Here is a 20,863-nt window from a genome sequence, read left to right as displayed (position 1 = left end):
CAGCCAATACAAGTGGATGGGCCTGTTTCCACTTTTTCTATGCAGGATTTTTCTGCACGACAGAGCCCTCAGAATTTGCTTGCATGTGGAATGCAGACGAATCGCACGCAATATATTGAATAGGGAAATCGCATGTGGTTTCCCCATGCGTTTTTTGCCGCGATTTCGCATGCGATTTCACATAGGTACCCATGTTAATTCACACAGGCAGTGACATGGTAAAAATCGCATTACCCTAACCTATGCGAAATCGCGGCAAAAAACGCATGCGATTCCGCAACGCACTAGTGGAAACAAGCCCTAACAGAGAAATGTTTTTCTTTAAAGGTTATTATGCTCAGGGCCGGATTTCTGGAAAGGCCACACAGGTCTGGGCCTTGGGCACCTGCAGCCTACGGCGGCACCTGGACATAAAAGAGGGGCGGCTGAAGAGGGAAGACAAGGATATAAATTGAAAAAGGAGGCTGGAAATGGGGCTGCTGTTGTACTTGGATGGTACACATGGAATCAAGAGGCTGCACATGGAAGAAAAGTAACAAGAAAGTTGGCCTAGGAGCGCTATAAGTATAAATAGGGCTGTGATAATACTGCTGATTATCTTTAAGAGCAGACGCAAAGTTCTGAGTTCAGGTCTGCTTTAAAAGGCAGACTGCAAAGTGCAAACGCAGCAAGACATGTTAACTAAAAAAAAAAAAAGAAATATTTATTACAGCTATATCGTCAGTTTGAGACTGTTCAATAAAGTTTATTCAACAATTTTGACCCTTCACGGGTTTGAGTTTGACAGCTCGGGATTAAAGCATGGTTACTTAAAGCGGATCCGAGATGAAAAACCAACTATAACAAGTAACTTGTCTATGTCTATATATCTTATCTAAAGTTTAGATACAGAGTTTACACAGCAAATCTAGCTGTAAACAGCTTCAACAGTATATGATTATTTCTTCCTGTGATACAATGAGAGCGGCCATGTTCTGCTTGCGAACATTACACACAGACAAGCTTATCTGCATCTTCACCCCTCAGCCTGTGAAAACTCCACTACTCTCTCCTCCCCTTGCCTCTGAAATCTCTGGCTGGTAATGCCTCCTCCTCCTTCAGGAAAAAACCTCCTCCTCCCCAGACTGAGCTCCCATGAGCACTTGCTACATGGGACTCAGAATGCCTAGGCGCTGGAGAAGCTGTGGCCGTGGCCTGTTCATTTTATAGGGAATTAGGGATTTAAACAATGTAAGGGACACAATTATGCAATGTGTAAAAGTTTATCTCGGATCCACTTTAAGGGCTGGTGCACACCGAGCGGCTTTTTCAGCGTTTCAGATACGCTTGGTCAATGTATCTCAATGGGGTGGTTCACACCAGAGCGGGAGGCGTTTTGCTGAAACGCATACTTCGGGGGTGAGTCATTTTTTGGATTGCGGATGCGTTTCTGCCTCAATGTTAAGTATAGGAAAAACGCAAACCGCTCTGAAACACGCCTGTTCAGAGCGGTTTTGCCGGCGTTTTTGTTACAGAAGCTGTTCAGCAACAGCTTTACTGTAACAATATATGAAATCTACTACACCAAGACCGCTACACAAAACCGCAAAACGCTAGCTGAAACGCTACAGAAAAATAAGAAAAAGCGTTTCAAAATCTGCTAGCATTTTGCGGATCTGCTAGCGGGTTTTGGTGTGCACCAGGCCTAAGAACTCTTGCTGTACAATATCTATTGCTAGAACTACACTTTCATTTTAAAAATAGTGACAGAGGACAGCATTGTGATTGCATAAGCATGCCAGTAAAGCCACAGACCCACTTATTCTGTAACTGGGGTTATTTTAAGCCGCTCTTCCAAAATAGCCAAGCAGCAAATCTTTCTCAGAAGCGTTGCATATTTCTAGAACTCCTGATGAATACGACCATCAGTAATTTTATGGCACCACTTGGGAACAAGAAAAAGTGTCTTAACATGGTCTTAATATGGATGCTGCTGCAAGGCGCTGGCTTTTTTTAGCTGAAGAAAATAAGAATCTGATTCACCCTCATTTTAGTCAATATATTCAGTTTTGACAGGTCTGGGAGAGAGATCGGCAAAACCAAAAAGTTAAGCCTGCTGCTGCCTGCGGCTCTAAAGAGTACACAAAGTACCTTGTCATTCAGTTCCCTGTCAGGCTGATGGGAGGCGGGGCTAGGAGTGACTTATAATTATCTGCGAAAGCACAAGTACATCCTGCCTTGTGCAGAAGACAATTATACAGTGACTAAAAATGGTAAAAAAAAAAAAAAAGACTGTCATAGCACAACATCCTGTACTGTACAAATGTGCAGGAGGATAATAAAAGTGTTGTGCCACTACAGGTATGAGACATATCTGCACAGGTGCCGATCAGCAGAAATGTACAGAAAACTATTAAATAATTATAGTCAAGGTGTTATATTGTGTTCTTGTGCATTTGTATAGCTCCAGGAATCCTTCGCTCATCCTTCAAAGAGTATACAGAAAATATAGTAATTTATAAAACTGCTTTTTTTTTTTTAACAATACTTTTTAACCACTTGAGTACCGTAGGCTTACACTCCCCTAGTGACCAGGCTATTTATTTTACAATTCAGAGCTTAAAGTGGACCCAAATAAAAAATACAAGATTTCAGAAATAAAATCTATTTTCTAAATTAGAATAATAAATAGCAGCCTTTTTTTCAGCTGCATACAAATATAAAATATTTTACATTTATTGGAGGAACTCCTCCCTTCCTTTCATATTGCCAGGACAGAATCCGGCAAACTGGTGGAGGAGATAAAAAAACAAAACACAGGCTGCTACTGATGATGTCACAGGGGAGGTGATCTCAGCTTGTGTGACATAGACGACGCCCATCTGAGGGAGGGTAGCTGACAACAAACACACCCATGATCAAAAATACCCCCCCTTTTTCTGCCAGAGCTTTCTGTTGGTAGGCTCTGTTTGTTTTCCTTTCTCTCCTCCCTCCCCCCCCAACAGCCAATCAGGGAGACCCTCTCTCATAGGCACCAGCCTTTGAGAGGGAATCAGTGATCGGAGCTGCTCCAGGGGACAGCCGAGCTACGTCACTCAAGTGGGGATCCACGTGAATCGGCGCGCGTGATCCCCGCTAATATCCGCCCACCGCTCTTGCCGGCTTTCGCCATTAGCCGGTTCTGGGGCTGCCACCTTCCAGGAGCCTATCGGCTATAGGCGGTCAGGAAGGAGTTACATTAAGTATTTTTCCATATTAAAATCTTTCTCATCCTGATTTACTTTCTGAAATGTATCACAGTTGGCAATATCTTTAGTACTGTCAGGTGCAACTCTGAAGAATGTTTGTATACTTAATATGCCGAAGCCAGTAAAAGTCAGTAAGATAAATATCAACATATAGCAATATATACCGGTAGATATAGTAAGTGATTCTGATGCTGAAACCAGGATAATGAACATAAAACAGGGTCCTGATTATTTCACTATACATCAATACGGTGCCTTTTTAAAGAGGAACTCCAGTGAAAATAATGTAATAAAAAGGTGCTTCATTCTTACAATTATTGTTTATAAATGATCTAGTCAGTGTTTGCCCATTGTAAAATCTTTTCTCTCCCTGATTTACATTCTGACATTTATCACATGGTAACATTTTTACTGCTGGCAGGTGATGTCACTGGAAGGAGATGCTGCTTGCTTTTTTGGCAGTTGGAAACAACTGTAAACAGGTGTTATTTCCCACAATGCAACAAGGCTCCCACAGTGTAATGTCAGAACCATGGTCATGACATCACTGTGGGAGGGGTTTCACCACAATATCAGCCATACAGAGCCCCCTGATGATCCGTTTGAGAAAAGGAATAGATTTCTCATGGGAAAGGGGGCATCAGCTACTGATTTGGATGAAGTTCAATTCTTGGTTACGGTTTCTCTTTAAAGGAATACTGTAGGGGGGGGGGGGGGGGGGGGGGTCGGGGGAAATGAGTTGAACTTACCCGGGGCTTCTAATGGTCCCCCGCAGACATCCTGTGCCCGCGCAGCCACTCACCGATGCTCCGGCCCCGCCTCTGGTTAACTTCTGGAATTTCAGACTTTAAAGTCTGAAAACCGATGCGCCTGCGTTGCTGTGTCCTCACTACCGCTGATGTCACCAGGAGCGTACTGCGCAGGCACAGACCATACTAGGCCTTGGCAAGTACGCTCCTGGTGACATCAGCGGGAGTGAGGACACGGCAACGCAGGCGCAGTGGTTTTCAGACTTTAAAGTCTGAAATTCCAGAAGTTAACCAGAGGCGGGGCCGGAGCATCGGTGAGCGGCTGCGCGGGCACAGGATGTCTGCGGGGGACCATTAGAAGCCCCCAGTAAGTTCAACTCATTTTCCCCCGACCCCCCTACAGTATTCCTTTAACCTCCCCGGCGTTCTATTGAGATCACCAGGGAGGCTGCGGGAGGGTTTTTTTTTAATTAAAAAAAAACTATTTCATGCAGCCAACTGAAAGTTGGCTGCATGAAAGCCCACTAGAGGGCGCTCCGGAGGCGTTCTTCCGATCGCCTCCGGCGCCCAGAATAAACAAGGAAGGCCGCAATGAGCGGCCTTCCTTGTTTTGCTTAGATCGTCGCCATAGCGACGAGCGGAGTGACGTCATGGACGTCAGCCGACGTCCTGACGTCAGCCGCCTCCGATCCAGCCCTTAGCGCTGGCCGGAACTTTTTGTTCCGGCTGCGCAGGGCTCAGGCGGCTAGGGGGGCCCTCTTTCGCCGCTGCTCGCGGTGAATCGCCGCAGAGCGGCGGCGATCAGGCAGCACACGCGGCTGGCAAAGTGCCGGCTGCGTGTGCTGCACTTTATTTGAAGAAAATCGGCCCAGCAGGGCCTGAGCGGCAGCCTCCGGCGGTGATGGACGAGCTGAGCTCGTCCATACCGCTCAGGAGGTTAAAGTGTACCTGAAACAGAAAAATAAATAAATATATATATATTTCTTCCTCCAGCCACCTTGAGGCTGATCGGTCCCTCGTCGTCTTCCCAGGCCGCCTGTGCCGCCAGCTTTTTTACTACCTACTGTAAGTGACAGTAACACTGGGAAAAAGCAATTTATAGAACATTTTACTCTGGGAGAAAATGTACATTTTATATTATAAATTTTACAATTTTTCCTGATACTGCTCTTTTAAGGCCCTCAATAAAATTAACTGCAGAGACTGGTTCTCCATAACTTAACTACACCCCGCCACTCTCTGTGAAAGCGAGCAGTTGCTATGGCTCCCTGCAGCCAGGCCTGGATTCACATGCTATTAATACTGAGACCTTGCGCTTCTTTTTTCCCTGTGTAGAAATAACAAGACCACACCATGTAATAGATCTCCTTTCGAGCAATGCTGCGATCAGCGCCCCCCACGCAAAGTATGCCTGGGAGTCTTAATTGTTGAGGACATCTTTGAAATCATCTGGATCAGGGAAGTCGGGTGAGAAAACATTCTGTAGCCCGGAGTGCTGTGAGCCAATGCAGCGAGTTCAATATGGAGCGTTTCCTAAGTGATAATGGCCATATGGCCACGTGTAAAGCCGCAGTGTGATTGGCTCTTGCTAGTGTGATTGGCTCTTGCTCTTGCTAGATGCGGCTTCTCACACAAGAACGCTATAGGAAAACATGCAGCTGATAAATGCGTTAAAGCCTCTCAGACAGAGTGGGAGATGCGAAAATGTTTATCCTTATGCAAAAAAAAATTCAGAAGATACTCTTTAGACTCTGTACAGTAATAAGGCATTTCTGTCATGAAAACAATAGGACGGTCCATGCCTGTATTTTAAAACAGAACAAAAATACTAATTGGGATCTTATTTACAGCTATTTTAAGTATAAGTGTGCTCACACCATAAATGACACCTGAAGTGAGAAGGATATGGAGGCTGCCATATTTATTTTCATTTAAAGAGAATCTAAAGCCAGATTAAAAATGTCTTTTCAGCTTATATTTCTTTACCCCCCAAATCCCCCCTGCAAAAGCCACAACTTTCTTGGTCGTGGATTTTGCTGCCTCTGTGCGCTTCTGTGTGAGGCAGAGTTATGAGCCGCAGCCCTGCCTCACACGCGTCTGTCAGCGGCGGATCTCTGCCTCTCCCCCGCCCCTCTCAGCGAAGGAAGACTGAGAGGGGTGGGGGAGAGGCGGAGATCTGCCTCTGATAGACGTGTGTGAGGCAGGGCTGCAGCTCATAGCCCTGCCTCACACGGAAGCGCTCCCCGGAGGTAGCAGGGGGGATTTGGGGGGTAAAGACCCCTCGTTCATCCGCGGGATAGCTGCGTTTTAGCAGGGGCAAACATGCCCTTGCTGAATAAAAGCTAAAAAGCCATTTTTAATCTGGCCTCAGATTCTCTTTAAAGCGGTATCGTCATCAAAAAAAAAATCAAATTTCAACAGCAACTGGTCTGAGTGTATTAAGTGATAAAGATGCTAATCCTGCATTGAAAACTTTAAAAACCTTTTCTGCTGTTATGATTTGGAGTTATCACATACTTAAGGAACACTGGACCTTTAGTAGTCGTGCCAAAGAATTGCATGCTGGGGGTTCTTTTTATCTATAATCTATTCCTCCTCTTCCCTTTATTTCCCTGCCAGCTTCTTATCTGAAACCTAATCCCCTAATCACTTGTGTTTACAAGCAAGGCTGAGGCGACTCAGCGATTGGAGGAGACAAGAAAAAAAGTAAAGGGCAGAAATTACATCACGAGTTAGCCTTAACTGTGGGCAAATGACATGGCCCCCACCAGGAACAGAATTCTCGTAATTTACTATACAACATTCACTGAAATCAAAACGTGGACAGTACAATACATGTGTTATGTAAGTAGATCAAGTATTTATCTACTTATAGATGTGTTTTTTTTCCCTGGCACAGTATGGCTGATCCTACTGCTTTAAGCAATATCAGTTGCCTGAAGGTGACCACACACCATACAATTTTTTTTAATTTTGATTTGATTCAAGCATTCCGATCCAATCGCCGATATACCACGTGGTTTTAAAGACTACTGCAATGTCAGAATAAAAGATCGTAAACTCTGAAAAAATTGATTGGTTGGAAAAATTGGGAGAAAAATGTACAGAATAGTTGCATACATTTTTTTTCCTGGTTGAATACAATTTCACAATCCATCACACACCATACAATTCTTGGTAAAAACGGTCTGAATTTTCCAACATGTCCAATCTCAAAACATTTGAAAAAAAAAAAAAAAAAAAAGGGAAATGCGATCAGGTTTCTCGATAGAATTTTTCGGGACAACTGATCGTATTTATCGAATTGGTGTATGGCCACCTTTATACTTTTAGCCACAGCCCCTGAACAAGCATGCAGCAGATCAGGTGTTTCTGACATTATTGTCAGATCTGACAAGATTAGTTGCATGCTTGTTTCTGGTGCGATTCAGACACTACTGCAGCCAAATAGATCAGCAGGACTGCCAGGCAACTGGTATGGTTTAAAAGAAAATAAATAAGGCAGCCTCCATATACCTCTTGTTTCAGGTTCTCTTTAACCAAAGGTTGGCCAATTATGATGGTTCATGAGATGCTAATAATTCTTTATAAGTTGATAAAAATGTTATTTGGCTTAAAAAGTAAAGTCCATTGGTTTATCAAAGTGAACATCTGATCAGCTGAAAACGTCACACTGTGTATGGCAAACTATAGGTATATAAAATGAGGACACTGACTCCTCCCTGCATAAATTGCCGCAATGGCTACCAACCAAGGATGGTCAATATGCAAATCAATCTGCCTTCATACAGGATTATGCAGATCTTGCATGTAACATTATGCAGCTTATGCTTGGCAAATTCAATTAGTCCATTTTCAAGTTGCATAGGTTTGCATAAAGAATGGATGCAACATCCATTGACTTAATCAGGGCCAGATTTACCATAAGGCACTTTAGGCACATGTCTACAGGCGCCTGATGATGGAAAGGCAGCTCACTCCCCTCCCCCAGTGTTTCCCTCCCTCCTTCCCTATGCAGAGTCCCGAGCAGAGTGTAAATGAGAGGCTACTCACTCAGCTCTCGGCCTTCCACTGATCAAAGCTCCCTTCAGTCAGGGGCACCTGTAGCTACTTAATACTTAGGATAGCTCTGGCTACCTAGTACTTCGGGGCACGTCTAGCTACTTAATATTGAGGGTACGTCTGGCTACCTAATACTAAAGAGCACCTGTAGCTACCTATGATGCCTGGGTAAGAGAGGAGTGACAGCTGGGCCAGCCAGCACACTTGCGGTTCATGGTGGGCGGAGTCTAGGGTGCCAGGACTTCTGTGCCTATAGGTTCCTGTGGTGTAAATCCAGGCCTGGACTCCACTTTTAAAAGTGAAATAATACCATATGAACTTGGAATGATTAGCATCTCATGGGCCTGGCAAAACCGCCTGGCGCCGGGGTGCCTTGGCAAAACCGCTGTCTTTGGCACTCCATGCAACTTATCTTAACCCTTTCCATTCTATTGTGACCAGGCCTCCCCCACACATTGTGTGTCTGATCACAGAAATGTTGCAGTGGGGGGATCCAGAGGATATCTGCCTTCTTGCTCTACAGTGAGTCAGAGACCCAGCATCAAGGGGAGGGGGCCAAGCCGGCACCAACTTATGCACTGTAGATCTGGCCCCTTGCAAGTGCACCATTGTAATAACAGTTTTACTGGGCGTAGCGTTGGACCAAACAGGACCAATGTGTCTGACTTTGCCCAATAATTTGATCCACATAGTAAGAAGTCACGTTGGATCTGATCTGGTAGCAGCACCTCCCCAAGCAGCTCAAATGCACCCACGTAATATTCATGGTGTAGAAGCAGAGGACTAGACGGGTGGTGATCAGACACTTCGATCTGAGGTGACCAACGCTGAGCTGGATCTTATTCAGCAACAGTGCCCTCTAGTGGAAGCCATGTTTCCAATGTCAGGCTCTATCCTAAGGTTAAAAATGGCCATGAGGGACATAGACATAGGATCGGAAAGACATGACAAGACACAGAACACTTTTATGGCGCTTTTCTCCTGGTGGATTCTGCAGCCACTAGGGCGCGCTGTATAGGCAGTAGCTATGTTATGGAGTCTTGCCCAAGGTTTCCTCGCTGAATAGGTGCTGACTTACTGAACAGGAAAGAGTAAATACTGTTTGCTCTGTTTTCTCGTCTCACCATCACTACCATCAGGAAAGGGCACCCATGACGGCTGCTGGCCTAGAGACAACATAGCAGCTTGTGCTGAACATTCCTATTGCCTCATCTCCATCCACTAAACCTGGCATAGGCAGTCATGTAATACAGTTACTACTAATGCTATGAAATAGAGAGGAATACAGATGAAGGAGGAAATGTGAAGAGAAGTGGCCGTACGTAATACTTCACTGTCACCATCTAGCAGCTTAATATTCATTGTGTCCATCAGTGTTTTCAGTAATACCATGCTTCCTCTAGCTCAGTGATGGCTAACCTTGGCACTCCAGCTGTGACAAAAGTACAAATCCCATCATGTCTCTGTCTCCCCGAGTTATGCTTAGAGCTGTCAGAGTATTGCAATGCCTCATGGGACTTGTAGTTCCACCACAGCTGGAGTGCCAAGGTTTGCCATCACTGCTCTCGCCCATACATGTCACACTCTGGCCCGTCGGCCAAGTCCAGCACGCAGAGCCATCAAATTTGGCTCGCAAGTGGTTTCCCCCCTTTGCATTATGTTTGTCCCACTCTAGACCAACAGGTAAGCTATACTGGGGGTGAAGCCGTAGATCACTAGAAAAGTAATATGGGTAAGGGAGGGGGAGAGCACTAGACACCAGGGAACTGTATCGGAGAAGGAGGGGGGCTATAGACACCAGAGAATTGTATAGGGGAGGGAGGGGGCCGCTAGACACCAGGGAACTGTATAGGGGATGGAGGAGGCCACTAGACACCAGGGAACTGTATGGGGAGGAAGGAGAGCCATTAGACACTAGGGAACTTTATAAGGGAGAGACGGGCCACAAGACATTGAGGACCGCAACTTGGTCCCAGTGTTCAATTTCAGACCACTAAGGGCCTGATTCACAAAGCGGTGCAAACTTTTTCGCGGACTTTTGCGCGCGCAATTTGCCGCGATTCGTGCAAATCGCGGCAAATTGCGCGCGCAAAAGTCCGCAATCGCGCGAATCGCGGCAAATTGCGCGCGCAAAAGTCCGCTGAAAAGTTTGCACCGCTTTGTGAATCAGGCCCTATGTGTTTGACAGCTGTTCTAGATAGTCAGCTGTTACTTTCAGATTTCTTAAAAATAAAAGAAAAGGAGCTTTAAAATCGATTATGGGTTGTTACATCAGAGCTAATATATGACCATAAAGCGCAGTCACAGAATTCTGCATGGAGTACTCCATGAACTGTCATTACATGGCCTTTCAATAAGAATTGCAATTCAAAGTACACATTGAAATGAGAGGGATATGGAGACCGCCATATTTATTTCCTTTTAAACCATGCCAGTTGCCTGACTGTCCTTGCTGATCTTTCTGTCATCAGTCATGTCTGAATCACACACCTGAAACAAGCATGTAGCAAATCCAGTCAGACTTCTTCAATAAATATATAATTTCAATATATAAGGAAGGGGGCTAAAGTTAGTCCTACACGGACTGATAGCATTACAATTGGTCAAGCAATCAACTGTTCCAGGAAAGCTACTGGGTAGTAGTGATCGATCTACTACCTCCCCGCATTTATGATCTCAATCAGATTTCAGCAGGAAAGCTAGCACACATTTCCTAGAGGATCTTGGGAGAAGTAGTGTAGAGCTCATAGAGCATCATGGGAGATGTACGTCCCTCATGCTTCATGAGGCATGTAAATAATGCATCCTGGGATATATGTCACTCTGGGCAGAGATAATTAGGTTTCATGGGATATGTAGTTTTAGCTCTCAGAGCATCATGGGAGATGTAGCATGAAGTCATCTAAGCGTTGGCTGTTATATGTTAGATAGCTGTCAGTGCATCATTAAATACCGTAGGTAGTACAACGCTCGCTGAGCATGCTGGGAGTTCTAGTATAAGGCTCTCTTTATCTGCCCAACATGGAAGATGTAAACAGAACACTACAAGCATTATGGGAGTTGTAGTACAAAGCTCTCTGAGCATCTTAGGAACGGTAGTACACAGCTCTTGGGACATCATGTCAGATGTAGTGCAGAGTCTCTGGACATGCTGAGAGTTGAAGTACAAAACTCTTGCGCATCCTGGAGACTGCAGTACAGAGCTGTTTGAACTGAAATGAGAAGGGCTATTAAATAAATAAGAATAAGCCCTAGATGGGATTGTGTCAATCTGAAAGGGTTATTATAGTGTTAGATAGCCCTGTCAGGAGTTTAACATTAGAGTCAATGCATGAGGTAACTGTGCTGCTGATTGGTTCCCCCCTTAGGTACAGGTTACAGGGTAAGAAAACATAGCTAAAGTTATGATTGGTCGGCAGGTAAGCTGAAGGTAGTCTGCCAGGTGTTGCTAGGACAAAGACATTGTTGCAACAACCAATCAGCTAGAATTACAGGGTATAAAAGAAGGGTCCGTTCAGCACATTTCACCTTGTAGTCCTGAGCGGCTTGGGGAGCTCCCCACCCACCCTCCCCTTGAGGAAAAAGGATTCTCGTCGTGGTCAAGCTTTATTGGTTCTTCAAGTCACACGGGCGTGTGTGGACGAATTTCGTCTCAGGGGTCCTTTCGGAAAATTTTGAGTATGATAAGTGGTCCGAACCGTAGTGGTGGATCGCAATAAGTGCTGTTAAGTGTTATGATGTTTTGATGAAAAGTTATATATACATATATTGAATAAAGTTATTTGGACCTCTTTGAGTATTTTAATTTTAACCAATAAAGAAGGCCACGGCCAATTTTATGCCAACTTGGAGGGTTTGTCTTTTGTTTAAATATATAGGTTTATTATATCTTAAGTATTGATGTATTTATTTCAAGGTATTGACTACACTCCCATATAGTTGTATAAACTCTGAGCATCCTGAACATTTTTGTAGACTCTCTAAGCATCCTGGGAGTTGTAGTACAGAGTCTCTGAGCATCCTGGGAGTTGTAGTACAGAACTTTTGTAACGTTATGACAGATGTACCACAGGTTTTTTTTTAGACAAAAAAACGAGCATCATTATGCTCCCAATATCATAACTCATGGGAGCAATCAACTTGAGGAAGGGGGTCATCGATCAGTTTCCTTTTCCTTGCCAGGTGTACCACAGAGTGTGAGCATCCTGGGACTTGTAGTACAAAGCTCTTGAAACTTCATGACAGATGTAACATACGGTCTCTGAGCATCCCTAAAATGGGAGTAGTAGTACAGAGTCTCTGAGTATCCAGACTGTTGTAGTGTAAGGCCTCTGAGCATCCTGAGAGCTGTAAAGCATTGTCTCTGAGCATTCTGGGAATTGCAGTACAGAATGAGCATACTGGGAGTTGTAGTACAGAGTGTGAGCATGCTGGGAGTTGTAGTACAGAGTGTGAGCATACTAGGAGTTGTAGTACAGAGTGTGAGCATACTGGGAGTTGTAGTACAGAGCTCTTGTAATCTCATGACACTCTCTCTAAGCATCCTGGGAGCATAACTCCCAACTGTCCCTGTTTTGGAGGGACAGTCGCTCTTTGGGACCCCTGTCCCTCTATCCTCCTCATTTGTGCCTCTTTCAGGACTTTGTCCGTATTTCTATGTAAATATATATATTTATCTCCTAAAAAATGTGTTTGATTGACTCTAAACTTTAGTCCCATCCTTTAAATTGATCTACTGTATTACTAATTTTAAAATGTTAATATGAAGGAAAACAAACCAGGATAGTGAGGACCAGTGTGGTTTGTATTATAAAACAACATTTTTCTCATGAAATCTTTATGGAATGCATAACTAGGGGTGTGATGGGGGCGTGATCCGGGGTGTGGCAGGAGCGTGACTTAAGGGTCCCTCTTTCTCATCTCAAAAAGTAGGGATGTATGTGGGATTTGTAGTACTGAGTCTCTGAGCATCCAGAGTGTTGTAGTGCAGTGTCTCTGAGCATCCTGGGAGTTGTAGTACAGAGATCTGTGGGCATCTCGGAAGATAGGGTGCAGGGTTCTGGAGGATGATGAGAGATGAACAAGAGTATTGCTATGCAGAAGGCTTATCCATCCTTTGGTATTTTGCTATTTTCTGCATTTGATCTTCATAAATGTCATTCTTACAATGAGGGCAACATATGAAGACCGGGCACAGTACAAAGTGTAGCCATTAACGTAGATTCAATATTTATAGACCCGAGAATATGAAGAGAAATGACACAAATGAAATACTTTTACTCGGCAGGAAGAATTAAGTAACGAAGAGATGAAGATATTTTGGGCAGCCTCCTTGCTGGACCCCCACTACTCTGTGCACATATCCTGAACTCCTTGGGAAGCCACGGAGCCCAATATTTAAGCACAGCAGAGCCCACAAACTGCCATAGAGCAGTTTGTGGGCTCATAATGGCATGGCAAGCGCATCTGGGAGAATCGCGATTTAACGCAGAGATGTGCGTCACCACGGACCCGTGTTGCAAATGGAAATGAAACCTGAGAATTTGGCATCCACCACAGTAAATACTGCTGGCGATTTGTGCTGCTCGACTCTGCTGGCTAGTGGAGTTCCAGATAACTGGGACTCTACTGTATAAAACATTTTCTTAGGAGTTTTCACTTACCTTTTTTTTTCGTTATTAGTAAAATACTTTCACAGCATCTCAGCAAGTAAAACTGAGAATCAGGTGAGAAAATAATATGCGCTCGTTTTTTCAGGAAACCGCTAGATATAAATTGTTTGCGCAGTAAGTTGCAACATTTTGCCGCTCCTACTTGTGATATTGACACTCCACCCCCTCTGGCTCCTGAGCATGCAGGGTGACATTCATATGCAAAACATGTAAGGGGATAGTCTGGCATGCCAGACCACTCTCTGCGCCAATCAGAGGGCAGAGCAGTAAGGCGACGGGTGCAGGACGTGTACGTCATCTCTGAATGGCAGAGCACCAGGGTACAAAAATTTTAGATGCACAATAGATCCCCGGAACTAACAAATACGTATGCATACAAACTCTCCAGTGTCAGGCACATAACTGTGGACCAATTAGCGCTCAAGAAACAAAGCTTTTATATGTGTGGGATTAATCTCAGACATAACATTCAATACAAATGTTTGACTAATTTTTATTACCCCTTCAGTTACATATTTTGTGCACAAGTAATATTGTCTGTTTACAAATTACAAATTCCCCAAAGTAAAGTTTATCTGCTCAGAAAGCGGCCATTGAATTTTACTGCGTAGCTGCTATCCTCTATAATAAAACCCCTGTGTCCCTGCGTGTGCCTCCTGTCTCTGTGTAGCATTGTCAGTGCTTTTTGTTAGTGAACATGTGAGCGGGCGGCAGTCGTGCGCGGTGGCGGGAGGCGGGAGCGTGCACGCCGAGAAACACAGACCTAGAGCTCGTTTGCAAACGGGCTTAGGTCTACTAGTATTTATATATTATAATTTGTCCAAAGATCACTCCTCAGCTTTTTCTGCTTTCACTGCTCAGTTTCAGCACTGCTGCTAATGTTTACTAATTGCAGATAACAAAGGAATGTAAACAAATGGTAATGCAATTTCCTCTTGGGATTCAGCAACAAGCTTTCCACTGAAGAGGAAACTTTCTGAATGCTGCTCTGCTACCATTTTTTTGTAGTAGGTTATAAGCTGTAAATCTTTTAGAGCAGAGAAGAAATGATGGGTTTCAGACCACTTTAAGAAAGCATTCAGGACAGGGAGAGTGCAGAGGGCATGACAACATGAACCATGATGCTCTTCTGTATTCTCCGTTCCCAACTTATCCGCCGGTCGGTTGTGCTCCTCATATGTACAGATAGCCCAGTTCATGAACTAATGACTGTGTTGCCTGTGCAGTTATGATGGCTGTACAGGCTGGGCTCATTCATTCAGCTTATGCAACAAACCTCTAAATCCCAAGACTGCTAATGTGACTGGGACCCGGGAAGCCCCCTAAGTAGCTGATTGACTTTTTAATCTTTCATGAATTTTTTTTCTCCACAAAAACCTAAAAATGAGATCTTAAGCCGTTTATGTAAGTGTGTGGGCGTGGCTTGATGGGCGGAGGTGTTTCAGTGCGTCTGGAGTGGAGGAGACGTCCTCTGATGTGATATGCGCATTTTTATCTATTTTTGTGAGTAATACTACTTTTATAATAAAGCGTTTTTATGGTTTTACACTGAGAGTTTAGTTGGCAGAGATCCCAATGCTGTTTGAGGTGACCATTGAGGAACAAGCCAGGAGCTAACAGAGAAGGTGCTGAAACCACAACCGCCCTAAAGCTGTGTTTGTGGTTATGCTGGGGCAGCCTGTACATAAGGTGAGCGCGGTCCCTGTAGGTGCTGGGCACTTCATTATTTGTGGTGATCCTGATCCATGCACGGTGTACTAATCCCCAACCATTAGGTGGTGGCTGTCTAATTAGTACATACTCCTGTGCAATGAAGATCTGTTTTCTATTAGCCTTATAAAACTTCTAGGGCTTGAATATGAGTATCTACCTGGGAGATACCACTATTGGAGTGGTATCAGTGCTGTCTGTGGGTCAGGGCAGCTAACATAAAAGGTGAGAGTGGTCCCTAAAGGTGGTTGTACTCACAGTACCTGGGGTGCTTTCTGTAATTACCCACACGAGCATCTCTCATTCCTTGGTGTGGTGACCTTTCTATGGATTATAATCAACAGTGAATCAATGAACTTCACCTGACCGCCCCCCGCATCACCCAGTCCCAGGCATGCCTCCAGGACTTCTCAAGAGCTGCTCCAACACTATGGAACTTCCTACCTCCACCCATTAGGGCAGCCCCCTCCTTCAACATCTTCAAGAAGGCTCTCAAAACTCACCTTTTCACTCTGGCCTACCACCCCTCACAAGTGCTCTAAACCCGCAGCTGAACTCTGGTCCCCTACCTTTTGTGTCCCTACTCTCCCTCTAGATTGTAAGCCTTTGGGCAGGGTCCTCCTTGTGTGTCCTACCTGATCATGCACCTCCATTACTGTGCACCCATGCTATGCATTTGAGTGAACTCTACTTGCCTAATCTCCATGCTCCCATCCAGTGACTGACTAAGCATTACCTTGTACTAATACTGTGCTGTGTGATCTGGTTTTTTGTGTATTCCTGTATTGTCATATTGCTGTATGTCACCCCTAAATATTGTCTGTAACCTAAACTAATGTCCAGCGCTGCATAATATGTTGGCGCTTTATAAATACAATAAATAAACAAATAAACAGTCTATGATTTTTATTTTTGTTTGAATCTGAGGTGGATTCCCTGGCAAAGCCTACATCAAAAGATCACAATTGGTTTGAAGTACTGTTGCCTAATGTCTGGTCAAGTGGAATTTTTATATTTTAAGCTTATGCCATTTTAGGACTGTGAGGCAGCGAAATCTTTGATTTGTGACTAATTGTTTATGTAAGTGTGTGGTTCATGCTGCAAGCAGAGGAAATGTGAGAAATTTCAAGGCCCAAACTGGACACAGTTCTTAAACGCATTTCATAGAACATGATTTGAAATAAAGTATGGATAAGACAGCTTTAAAAAAAAAAAAAAAAGTTTGTGCAAACAAAGAAATGGAAACTGTCTGCTCCTCCAGTTCATAGATCCCAAATGCTCATCCTCAATCAGATTAAACACCTTCCCTTTCAATGGGCATTCAGAGGGTTGGGTGTGAAGTTAACTACAGCCACATCTTGCTAGCAACAGCCTAGCTTGGTTTATGACTGACTGGGGTGAGGTGGGAGGTGGAGGTTAGTAGGGAGTAGAATTTGCCATAGGGACAGTTTTAAATAAGTAAATAAAAAATTGTTGGAAATGAACACAGGCCCAACTCACACGGATGTTAATTGCGGCACTCTGTACTCATGCACTACCTATTCAAATGAATGGACAGTGCTTTTTAGGCTCATTTTATAGGTGAGCCTGCTACAGGATTACCACACCACACGAATTTGCAGTTCATATGACCCTGCGCCATCAAGAGGCGGCATGATCATACGCATAGGCCCGCCCCCGTTCAGTGATGTACTCCTTGCTGGACAGGAAGTACATCACCAGGATTCCCGTCAGTCTGCGCATGCGCTGCGTTAACACTCACTGTCACCATTAACATTACTGGATAATCGATGCAGTAGGCACAGATCATGTGGTAATGCATGGATGACTTTACAACGGAATTGCAGCAATTTGAGTACTTCTGGTGCAGCGCGACGCATTGCATGCATATGAAAGTCTTCATAGACTTTCATTGCCCTCGCGACAGGGGAGCTTACTGCATGGCGATGTAGCGTGGGCCCTAAATTGATGGTACAGACTTTTCCAGTGTTTCGCATGAATGCCAGGGCTGTGAAGTCGGAGCAATTTTGAGCACCTGGAGTCGGAGTTGGAGGGTTCATAAACTTGAGGAGTCTGAGTCGGGAGATTTTTGTACAAAATCCACTGCCCTTATAAGTAATTGACTAAGGAGTCGGAGTCGAGGAGTCTGAGCTATTTTGGGTAACTGGAGTCAGAGTTGGAGTCAGATGATTTTTGTACAGACTCCTCAGCCCTGACGAACAATATTAATATGCTCAATCCCATTGTCTTGTCTCCTTTAGGACACTACATGTGGCCTCAAGGATCAGCGCTTTAGTGTCCCACTAGAGTGATTAAAACATGGAGATCCAACGATGGGAACCGATACCAAACACTTCCCTACTCGTTAAGCATCACCTAAGTAAGACGTCTCTGATCGCCCGCTAGAACCATACCTTAAGTTTTAGTACTGCACGGACCATAAAGTTGCTGAGAGGTCCGTAATACCCAACTAGGGTGAGTTTCTGCACTTCAGGTTGCTCTAATGTTACTCATCAAGAGCTACTTTTAAAGATACAGTTAACAAGAGATACATGAACTTCCATAATCCTATTTCTCTGTAAATAGGTCTTTGAAATTCCTGCAGCACAACTGAGGCTCACAGATGTTTGTTATGCCTCGCTTCAAAGTCATTTCACTACTTAACCTGATTATATCCTTTGACGGCCGGACATAATCTCCTGTTATCCCAGAGGGCGTCACTATATGCAGGTATCTAGCGTATGGGAGGCTGGGTACAAGCAGTTATGAGAACACATAGATGGGAAGATCATTAAAGGTAAAGGTGGCCATACACTGATAGATCTGCAGCAGATTCAACCATCAGATAGATTTCTGTCAGATGCCTGTCAAGTAGAATCTGACAGGAATCTATCTGATTTGTGCCACACACTAGAAACAGATTTCCAATAGGATTCAGAATGAAACTGATTTCGATCGACCTAGATTTTCCACCCAGTCAGATCGCTGAAATCGGCTGCAAATCGATCGGATAATACGATAGAATCGATTTCCGATTGATCAATCGATTCTACCAAATCGATCGATCGCTGAAATCGATCAGTGTATGGGCTCCTTAACACAGAAACATGAGCAGACGTTGACAAGACTGAAGATAAGAAAATTACAGCTAAGAAAACAAGTCAGCCACTCAACCTAAAGGGGCCTATACACTGGTTGATTGCAGCCATCGATCGATTTTATCAACCGGAAATTGATTCTATCACATCGATCGATCGATTTGCGGCCGATTTCGATCGAATTGATCTATCTGACAGGATGGAAGATCTAGGTCGATCTGCTGCTGGCAGCAGATCGATGGCCCATAGAGTTGCATTGGAGCTAATGGTCCAATAATGCATTTAAATCGATTTTCAATAGATTTAATTCTGAAATCTATTGGAAATCTATTCCTAGTGTGTGGCACACATCAGATAGATTCCTGTCAGATTCGACCTGACAGGCATCTGACAAATCTATCTGATGGTCGAATCTGCTGCAAATCTATCAATGTATGGCCACCTTACATGAATATCCCAGCTACCGATCAATAATGATCCTGAAAAAGCATCAAGGTCTCCAACCGTTTATGGGGTGTGACTTTTTAAAATGATTCCACCCCTTCCCTTCTGTCCTGAAGCACTTGATGAAGACCGCACAGGTCGAAACATTGCGCTGTGCACTGTGGCACTTGCTATAAATTGGCCCATTGGCCTAAATCAAGGTTGAGACTCAGCCTTTCTTTTCTTGTGCCGGCCCCTTCCTTTATCATTCAGTTGCTCCCATTGGCTAGCTATGCCAAGTCAAGTGACATTGGTGTCATGAATAGTGTGCCCTGGTCTACTGATAGTTGGCAAGTGGGACAATAAGAGCACTTAGGGAGAGGGAGAGAAAATGGACTGGCACAATACATCAGGGCTGTGGAGTCGTAGTCGAGGAGTCGGAGTAATTTTGGGCACCCGGAGTCGCAGTTGTGGTTTTATAAACTGAGGAGTCGGAGTCGTGGTCGGGTGATTTTTGTACAAAATCCACAGCCCTGTTAAATATCAGACTAAGGAGTCGGAGTCGAGGTCAGGGCTATTTTGGTTACCCGGAGTCGGAGTTGGAGTCGTGGTTTCATAAATTGAGGAGTTGGAAGATTTTTGTACCGATTCCACAGCCCTGCAATACATGGTCTGGTTCTCACTCCATTAGTAATGGTTATGTGTAGGACAGGGGTCTCAAACTCAATTAACCTGGGGGCCGCAGAAGGCAAAGTCAGGATGAGGCTGGGCCGCATAAGGGATTTCACAAAAAAAGTCAATCAGCAGCACCCGCCCCACCCTCCCATTGCAAGTAATTCGCCGTGTCCCCGCCGCAAAACGAGGGCTGCGCATCTCCGCCTCTCACCGCCCTTCTCTGTGAAGGAAGAGTGAGAGGGGCGGGCAGAGGCGGCGATGCACCGCGATTGACGGTAAAGCTGAAAGCTCTGCCCCTTCCAGGAAATGCCGGCGGATTGCCCCCCGGGTGATTTGGGGGCTCTGCAGCCCTTGTTTAGCGGCAGGATGCGGTGGATTACTTGGGAGCACTGAAGCGAACTATAAGGAATCTTTTGCCGGCGCGGGCCACAAAATATTGTATCGAGGGCCGGAAATGGCCCGCGGGCCGTGAGTTTGAGACCCCTGGTGTAGGAGAACTCATGGAAAAGCATGTGATTAGTTTGGTCAGGTGATGGATATGCAAGTCTCTGATTTGCTAGTCAAGATCATGAAGCAGGATGTGATCACGGAAAATCAGAGCTTTGCAAATCTATCAGCTGATCAAACAAATTACATGCTTCTCCATGAGTTCTCCTAGACATGACCATTACTACACTTCATAAACAGTTAGTCACAGGCTCATGTAAAAAGTTATTTGTTGGTTGGCATTGGTTATGCTCACCTGGGTGATACCAGATCCATAGTGAGGATCCCGAGACTCTAATATTTCTCAGGTGAGACATGCAAGCCCTTTCCATCTAATAGAGATGTGTTTAAAAAATCCAGCATAGTTTTGCAGGATCACTTATGGTCTCAATTATCTCCAGCCGTGAGATGGAGTGTTAAAGTGAAAAACATTGTGGCCAAATACTTACCTGGAGCTTCTTCCAGCCTCCTGAAGTCCTCCTTGTCCTTCGCCATCATGCTACCTTCCACCGGTACCCCCCCCCCCCCCCCCTCTGTAAACTGTCTGAGTCGCCAGCCATTGGGCATGTGCAGTAGCAATTTTTACTTACTGTGCAAGCACAGAACGCTCCTGACCACAGGACCGCGTTAAGAGACACGTGGCTTGAGGCCGTGCATGCAGTGATCAGAGGGGAACAGCTGAGGGACGGAGCAGCACAGAATGATGGCAAGGGACCAGGAGAATGTTAGCAGGCTGGAAGAAGCCCCAGGTAAGTAACTAG

At 44.7% G+C, this 20,863-nt stretch overlaps 1 protein-coding gene across 49 annotated transcripts in view; it reads right to left on the bottom strand.

Annotated features, from left to right (window-relative positions):
* RIMS2 (regulating synaptic membrane exocytosis 2) overlaps positions 1-20,863 on the bottom strand; it is an 816,797-nt gene that overhangs the window by 75,820 nt on the left and 720,114 nt on the right. The window lies entirely within an intron of this gene.

The sequence above is a fragment of the Hyperolius riggenbachi genome, chromosome 5 (assembly GCF_040937935.1).
Source record: "Hyperolius riggenbachi isolate aHypRig1 chromosome 5, aHypRig1.pri, whole genome shotgun sequence".
Lineage (NCBI taxonomy): Eukaryota > Metazoa > Chordata > Amphibia > Anura > Hyperoliidae > Hyperolius > Hyperolius riggenbachi.
Note: the sequence above shows the minus strand (reverse complement) of the source record. Positions and strands in the feature narration are given on the sequence as shown.